Source organism: Colobus angolensis, unplaced genomic scaffold (assembly GCF_000951035.1).
Source record: "Colobus angolensis palliatus isolate OR3802 unplaced genomic scaffold, Cang.pa_1.0 Scaffold160, whole genome shotgun sequence".
Lineage (NCBI taxonomy): Eukaryota > Metazoa > Chordata > Mammalia > Primates > Cercopithecidae > Colobus > Colobus angolensis.
Window position 1 is genome coordinate 5,818,731 of NW_012114711.1, and position 9,233 is coordinate 5,827,963.

A 9,233-nucleotide genomic window follows, 5' to 3' on the forward strand; every position below is an offset into this window, starting at 1 on the left:
AATTACTGCAGTTTCTCCTACCAACAATAGGCCTAGACTGCTAATTCAAGGACGAAATTTGATGTCAGGAAAAGACACAAAGAAAGCTAAAATGTAGTGTTAACAGTTATTCCCACTTTTATATTTTTATACATAGATCTCACATTGCATTGCAAGGAGCTTACACTAGTAGTAAATAAGAAATTTAGGGGAAACCTGCATGCTGCATTTTTAGCATACAAGAAGTACAAAATTCTGCCTTTATTTTTTTCTTCATTAATATGCATGGTAGGCCAGGCATGGTGGCTCACGCCTGTAATCCCAGCACTTTGGGAGGCCGAGGCAGGCAGATCACGAGGTCAGGAGATCGAGACCATCCTGGCTAACACGGTGAAACCCTGTCTCTACTAAAAATACAAAACAAATTTGCCAGGCGTGGTGGCGGGCGCCTGTAGTCCCAGCTACTTGGGAGGCTGAGGCAGGAGAATGGCATGAACCCGGGAGGTGGAGCTTGCAGTGAGCCGAGATTGCGCCACTGCACTCCAGCCTGGGTGACAGAGCAAGACTCCATCTCAAAAAAAAACAATGCATGGTAACCTTGGTTCTTTTCATACCTAAGTTTGACTATTCAGCAGTCTAATTTTAATTAAATCATAGCAAAGTAACAACATTGACTATATTGATTGCATCTTGGGAATTCAAATTTATTTTTTCACATAATTTTTCCTATGACTAGCTTGTCTTCTGTGGGCAAACTTTTATGATCCTTGAACTTCTTCTGGAAATGCTGCAGCAAACTATAAATATAACGTCTGCAATGGCATGCTGTATGTACATGTCTTTCAAGGAGGATAGCTCCACTGATGTAAAAACAAAAAGATATTAAAAACTCTGATTTTCAAGCTAGGAAATTATGCACAATTGGCTTTATTTTAAAATAATTATATACTTGCAGAAAAGTTGCAAAAAGTCAGTGTTTCCATATGCCCTTCACTCTGATTTTACTAATGTTAATATTGCACGTAAGTAAAGTATGGTCACCAAAACCAGAAAACTGACATTGGTACAACACATTAACTAAACAATAGACCTTATTAGGAGTTTACCAGTTTTTCCATAGTGTCCAGGCTGCAATCCACAATCTCGCATTATTTATAGCATTCATTTCTTCTTACTCTTCTTGAGTCTGTGCCAGTTCCTGGGCCTTTGCCTGCCTTTTATGATCCTGGCACTTTTGAAAACTACTAGTTAATTTTGTTGTTGAATATTACTCAATTGTCTGATGTTTACTCTTTTTTTAAATTGAGGTCATGCATTGTTGGCAAGATACCACAGAAGAGTATTATGTTCCTCTCAGTGCACCTTATCAAAGGGCACACGAGACCAGTATGTCTTATCACTAGTGATACTAATTTTGACTATTTGGTTAATATGGAGTCTACTGAGTTTTCTCACCATGATATTAGTATTTTCCCACATTAGCTTTAGACAAAGACACACAAATTCTTAATTTCCTAAACATGATGTACTCACTATACTCTTTTACGCCTCAGTTTCCCTGCCTAAAAATTGTTATATTGCAACCCTAACCCTCATCTCGGCCAGTGTAATAAGAATTAATGTGCTATCGTTTGGAGATTCTTGGATAAAACTCACTGTATAACTGAAAATGATCACTCTATCTCATTTTAAAGAAGAACACAAATAGAATGGTTAAAAGTAGATTGGCAGCATGTACTCATTGCACACCCAGAACTACAGAGACATCTGTTATATATGTGACAGGCTAGGCCTGAAATCTGGTTCTCTCAGAACCAGTTAGTGTTTGCCCGATTTGGCCTAAGCCTGATTAAACAAAGAACACATTTATCACTTGCTACCTAACAGACTACTACACTAACTAGATGGATAACCACCCATTGATAAGGACAATAAATAACTTTTTAAAAACTGTCACATTCACAGTTTCTGCTGTTCATATAAAAGGGAAAAAAGTCCCTTGACATACAAAGGATTCTGGATCCATGTGCTGTAATTCTGTCATATTAGTTTGTATCTGATAATGAAGTACCCCATCATTGCAGAGAACGGCAAATTTTGCAAAGTGATTTACTGGCTTTCTACTCTATTTTTATTTTTGAATGTCAGTGCTATCAGCCCTGAGACAATATACTGGGAGGAAATTGGCCACTTACAGGTCTAGAGGTAAGTAGGTAGGGAAAGGTATACTAAAGAAATAAGTGGCTCACATAACCCTCCAAGCCCCCCACTTTCCTCTTTGACAAATGGAAATAATCATATATCTGCCTCCTCAAGTTATTGTAAGCATTTGGTAATCTGTCCAGAACCTTGTATTGTAACTGACCCATAGTAAGTACTCAAGGAAAAAAAAAAAAAAAAAAACCCAGCTTGTCATTTTTATCACTTTATCATCTTTCATGCCTGAGACCCAAATTTGGGTGCAAAAGACAAGAAAATGGAGGTAAGACTCACATAAATAGTTTGGTTTAATTTGCAGGAGGCTTCTGGAAAATGATTTTATACCAAATAAGGATTCAATAGCATTTGTCAAATGGTGTGGAAATATCCCACCATCTGCATGAAGTTATGAACTAAAGCATAATGATACTGAGGTGTACTTCTGCTCTTCGAGAGTAAGTGTTCATAGGCAAATAAACCTAGAAAATGCAGAAGAATGCAAGCTCCATGATAGCAGGACTCAACTTTACCATGATACCCAGTGCTTACTGATACAGCGTCTGACGTATTGCCTGTGTTCAACAAATATTTTCAGATGAATGTTCTAATCTAGTATTTAGCTGTAAATATATAATGGCACAGGATCTTGAATACATATTTTATTTACCATTACATGAGATGGCAGATCCCATATTATAGCTTAGCTAAAAAGTAGGGGGGTTTCCTATCCCGACCTCCACTTACATGGTTGTTATTTTTTTTTTTTATTTTTTGTTTTTAAGACAGGGTTTCACTCCCATCACCCAGGCTACAGTGCAGTGGTGCAATCATGGCTCACTGCAGCCTTGATTTTCTGTGCTCAGGTGATTCTCCCACCTCAGCCTCCTGAGTAGCTGGGTCTACAGGAGTGCACCATCAAACCCAGCTAATTTTTTGTATTTTTAGTAGAGATGGTGTTTCACCTTGTTGCTCAGGCTGGTCTCAAATTTCTGGGCTCAAGCAATCTGCCTGCCTTGACTTCCCAAAATTTTGGGATTACAAATGTGAGCCATCGTGCCTGGCCAACTCCAGTTATTTTAAGAGAATGACTTCTGACTTCCTTCTAAGTAAAACAACACTTATCTTAAGATTATGTTCTTTTTGCATTATGGTGGTAAACCATTTTACTTACATTATCTCATATACATCTCTACAAACTTCTGAAGTAGGCTCAGTATCTCCGTTTTATGGATATAAAGTTGGATGATCAGAAATAACTTGCCTAAAACATACAAGTTCAAAACTTGAACCTAAGTCTATCTACAAAGACCATTTATGTTCTTGACTTGATATTGTTGCATTTGTCCACTGTTGCAGCCCTCTTAGAGTATTATATTATTTTACCCAGTAGAGTAAAATAATCTCTATGAGGGAAGACCCTGTCTTATTCATTGCTATATCATACTGCATGTCAGTTACTAGATGTTCAGTCAGTAATTTGTAAGTAAAGGATAGAGTGCATAGTAGATTTTATTAACCCCCTACTTTGGTATAGCCTATTATAACTTGAGTTTTTATGCTTGAAATCTTATTTCTGCTTCTGATCAAGCAGATATAGACCCCCTTTTAGGCTACCAGTTATCTGATTTTCTGACTTGGCTGTCGGAGCAATTGGCAAACTGTGCATAATGATGAATATACTAGTAGGCTTACTTCCCCACTAAGTGTATCCAAGTAAAAGCCCTGAAAGTCACACGGTTCTTCCACTTTAAATCTGACACCTAATATATTAGGTATTAGAGTATTTTGTGCTTACCTTTAGCTCTTCTTTAGTTTAGGTGATTAAAAAATGCCTGTTGCTGTCTGTATGTACAGCATGCTTCATTAACGGTGATTTATTTGGGAGGTTAGCAGAATTGGCACTCTGCAGCACACCAGTGGGCAGAAGGAAAACAAACGTGAGATGATTGCTAAGAAATCCTTCTTTCCTGCTCTAGTGATAGGAGCTTTGAGAGTTTGCAAAGTCTACTTCCCAGTACCCAGAAAGCATGGGTAACAGTGGGGTTTCTGGGGATTGTAATTTCCCCCAAGTCCCTTGCTTCCACTCTCCTCCAGTGCTCAGTGGTTATGGATTTCCCCCTTTGGCACAGTATGCTCCCTGTATTTGTGGTCTCCCAGAACCACACTTACCCCTCTTGTTTTTTCCAGCAAGTTTGCCGACCCAAAGCCACACTCAACTTTTTCTAGAAGAATCCAATTGTATGGATTTTCTCTCATATTCCTTTCAACAACCCCATATCTTCACTGTCACTTTACTAAAGAGGAAAGTGAGGCTAACAGAGGTTAAATGACTTGCCCAAGAACAACAGCTAAATGGTAGCGCTGGGAGTTAAACCTGGCTTGTGTGATTCTAAAGCCAATGATCTCATTGCCACAGGGAAGCAAAGGAATTTTTATTTTACTTGCAACCTGCATTGATTTTGTCATGTGTACTTGAAATGCCATGTCCAGAGGATTCTGAGGATTCTGGGGCTGCCCTTGGGCTAAGCAGCAAAGAATGCCATAATCAATTAGCATTGCTTTCCATAGGAGTGGGAAGGAGGAGTGGAGGTGCCATGTATTTTCCTGTCTTGAACTATGATCTACTTTTGTTCTTGATTTTATTGTAATAAGAGTGTAATAACATGGGAATGACATTCTAAAGGAAGGATGAAATATCTGAGGGACAATCTCAATGCAAGATGAAAATACCACATATTTTATATAAACTGCAATTGCCTGCTGTTCTAATAATAAGGCTACATATACTTATTTGGGAGAAAATTCAGCAGAGTGTTTAAATATCCATACTCTTAAGTCAAACTTTCAGGGTTCATTTATTTTAAATAATCTTAACTTTTATTTTAAATTCAAGGGGTACTTGTGTGGGTTAGTTACATAGGTATATTGTGTGATGCTGAAATTAGGGGTATAAATGACCCTATCACCCAAATAGTGAGCATACTACCCAATAAGCAGTTTTCAGCCCTTCCCCACTCCTTCTCTCCTGTTCTACTAGTCCCCAGTGCCTATTGTTCCCATCTGTATGTCCCTGGATATGCAATATTTAGCTCCCACTTGTGAGATCATGCAGTATTTATTTCTTGTTCCTGCATTAATTTGCTTAGTATAATGGCCTCCAGCTGCATCCATCTTGCTGCAAAGAACATAATTTCATTCATTTTTATTGTTGCATAGTATTCCATGGTGTGTATGTACCACATTTTCTTTAATCCACCATCGATGGACACCTAGGTTGATTCTATGACCATGAATAGCGCTGTGACAAACGTACAAGTGCATGTGTCTTTTTTGGTGGAACTATTTCTTTTCTTTTTTTTCCTTTTCTTGTTTTTGAGACAGGGTCTTGCACTGTCACCCATGCTGGAGTGTGGTGGCACGATCTTGGCTCACTGCAGCCTCCAAATCCTGAGCTCAAACAATCCTCCCACCTCAGCCTCGCAAGTAACTGGGACTACAGGCAGGAGCCACCGTGCCTGGCTAACTTTTAAAATTTTTTGTAGAGATGGTATCCCTGTGTTGCCCGGGCTGGTCTCAAAGTCCTGGACTGAAACATTCCTCCTGCCTCAGCTTCCCAAAGTGCTGGGATTATAGGTGTGGGCCACTGTGCCCAGCCCAATTTATTTTTCTCTGCATATATACCCAGTAATGGGATTTCTGGGTCAAATGGTAGTTCTGTTTTAAGTTCTTTAAGAAATCTCCAAACTGCTTTCCACAGTCGCTGAACTAATTTACATTCCCATCAATAGTTTATAAGCATTCTAAGGGTTCATTTTGGGAGTGATAGAAATATTCTACATCATGATGGTGATGGTGGTTCTAAGACTGTATAAGTTTTCGAAATCTCATCAAACTATAAATAAAAAGAATGCGTGTCAGTGTATAAAATATACAATAAACTTAGGAGGGAAAATCAGAAGAAGTTCTATCTATTACTTATTAACTCCAACTTAGTTAACCCATAAAATGAAAATAATATTGTAGTCTACCTTCAAGGTTGTTTTAAAGATTACATGAGTTAATACATAATACAGAGACTGCTATGTAGTAAGTGCTCTGTAAATGATATCTATTTTTTTTTTTTTTTTTTTTTTGAGACGGAGTCTCACTCTGTCACCCAGGGTGGAGTGCTGTGGCCGGATCTCAGCTCACTGCAAGCTCCGCCTCCCGGGTTCACGCCATTCTCCTGCCTCAGCCTCCCGGGTAGCTGGGACTACAGGCGCCGCCACGTCGCCCGGCTAGTTTTTTGTAGTTTTTAGTAGAGACGGGGTTTCACCGTGTTAGCCAGGATGGTCTCGATCTCCTGACCTCGTGATCCGCCCGTCTCGGCCTCCCAAAGTGCTGGGATTACAGGCTTGAGCCACCGCGCCCGGCCGATATCTATTATTTATCATTTTCCCAGTTGTTTTGTACTATATTCTACCATTACATTACCTCCAACATTGTTTACCAGTTTAATCTCATACACTTTTATGTTGCTGATTGACTACATTGTACTGTACACTCTCACAAATACATAAGCTTCATATGTATGGAAAATTGTGGAAAAAAATCATAGCTTTGAATACATGGCTCTTCTGTTTTTAACCAAACAATGTTAGAAGACTAGAACCATCTATTCATGTCTGTTTTTCAGGTGAATTGTTCAAGTGTTAAATATCTATATGTCCAAATAAATAATACTTATTAAAACGGATGGACTATGAGGTGTGTTTGAAAATATTGAAAGTATTAGCGTCCTTTCTGCCCGTGGACACCACCGAAGAAGCATCATTAAAGTCTCTCTTCTGCCTGCCGTCATGTCTAAGTCAGAGTCTCCTAAAGAGCCTGAACAGCTGAGGAAGCTCTTCATTGGAGGGCTGAGCTTTGAAACAACCGATGAGAGCCTGAGGAGCCATTTTGAGCAATGGGGAATGCTCACGGACTGTGTGATAATAAGAGATTCAAACACCAAGCGTTCCAGGGGCTTTGGGTTTGTCACATATGCCAATGTGGAGGAGGTGGATGCAGCTATGAATGCAAGCCCACACAAGGTGGACGGAAGAGTTGTGGAACCAAAGAGAGCTGTCTCAAGAGAAGATTCTCAAAGACCAGGTTAACTGTGAAAAAGATATTTGTTGGTGGCATTAAAGAAGACGCTGAAGAACATCACCTAAGAGATTATTTTGAGCAGTATGGGAAAATTGAAGTGATTGAAATCATGACTGACCGAGACAGTGGCAAGAAAAGGGGCTTTGCCTTTGTAACCTTTGACGACCATGACTCCGTGGATAAGATTGTCATTCAGAAATACCATACTGTGAATGGCCACAACTGTGAAGTTAGGAAAGCCCTGTCAAAGCAAGAGATGGCTAGTGCTTCATCCAGCCAAAGAGGTCGAAGTGGTTCTGGAAACTTTGGTGGTGGTCGTGGAGGTGGTTTCGGTGGGAATGACAACTTCGGTCGTGGAGGAAACTTCAGTGGTCGTGGTGGCTTTGGTGGCAGCCGTGGTGGTGGTGGATATGGTGGCAGTGGGGATGACTATAATGGATTTGGTAATGATGGAAGCAATTTTGGAGGTGGTGGAAGCTACAATGATTTTGGCAATTACAACAATCAGTCTTCAAATTTTTGATCCATGAAGGGAGGAAATTTTGGAGGCAGAAGCTCTGGCCCCTATGGCGGTGGAGGCCAATACTTTGCAAAACCACGAAACCAAGGTGGCTATGGCAGTTCCAGCAGCAGCAGTAGCTATGGCAGTGGCAGAAGATTTTAATTAGGAAACAAAGCTTAGCAGGAGAGGAGAGCCAGAGAAGTGACAGGGAAGCTACAGGTCACAACAGATTTGTGAACTCAGCCAAGCACAGTGGTGTCAGGGCCTAGCTGCTACAAAGAAGACATGTTTTAGACAAATACTCATGTGTATGGGCAAAAAACTCGAGGACTGTATTTGTGACTAATTGTATAACAGGTTATTTTAGTTTCTGTTCTGTGGAAAGTGTAAAGCATTCCAACAAAGGGTTTTAATGTAGATTTGTTTTTGTTCACCCATGCTGTTGATTGCTAAATGTAATAGTCTGATCATGACGCTGAATAAATGTCTTTTTTTAAAAAAAAAAAGAAAGAAATAAAGTATTAGCTATGATAGAATGTTTAGGGTGAATTTGTGGTATATACTTAGAAACCTGTTATTAAAGAGGAAATTATTAACTCAGAAAAAAACAAGTACTATAAAAAAAATAAAAGCAGTGTACTCTGCAGCTCAGCTAACAGCCAAATTATGTGCTATTACTAAGTTTAGACAACAGTAAAGCAAGGTATGTTTGTGTTTTTGTAGGCCTGTCTGTCATTGGGAGTGATTAAGAAAGTTGAATATCATCATTCATAAAATAACTTAATACATAAGACAAAAATCAAGAAATAGTAGTATAAGTGTGTTATTTTTTTCAAATTATCATTATTGAACTACTTACCAGAAAGGCAGTTTATTGTCCCTGGACAATATTTCCCTCAGGGGATTAACAGCTAGTATTTAAGCTTTGTTCAAGCATTCCCTTAATACAAGTAAATATTAAATAAAACTTACAAAATTACAATTAGTGATTACTTAGTGAATGCTATGGATAGTGAATATGGACTTGTGGCTTGGGATTAAATTTTCAGTAACAGTGTAATACATCGAATTTAAAAGCAATATATCTAAAGCAACTTTAATGAATGGGAAGACGATATAATCCGAAAAGTTGTTAACAAGCCTCAAATGTCTCTGGGGATGACAAAGGTGTAGTCACTACTTCATTTAACTAATTAAATATCTTTGGCATATGTAACCTTCTTCTTATAGAATAACGTAATTCAAAGTTTCAAGAATCCTTAAAAACAATCTGGCACAGTCCCCTCTTCTATTCCTTAAGAAATTTGTCCAGCAAGCAAATAACAGAACTGAGCCTGGAACCCAGTTATTCTGAATCTTATCCCAGTGATTTTTTGCAATATCACTGTGATTATTGAGATTACCTCCGTTTTTTGAAGAGGGT

At 38.9% G+C, this 9,233-nt stretch overlaps 1 pseudogene across 1 annotated transcript; it reads left to right on the forward strand.

Moving 5' to 3' along the window:
- The first annotated feature begins 7,016 nt into the window (after positions 1-7,016).
- On the forward strand, positions 7,017-8,305 carry LOC105508369 (annotated as a pseudogene). The gene has a single exon (XR_001001250.1). The product of XR_001001250.1 is annotated as a heterogeneous nuclear ribonucleoprotein A1-like (transcript).
- Positions 8,306-9,233: the final 928 nt, after the last annotated feature.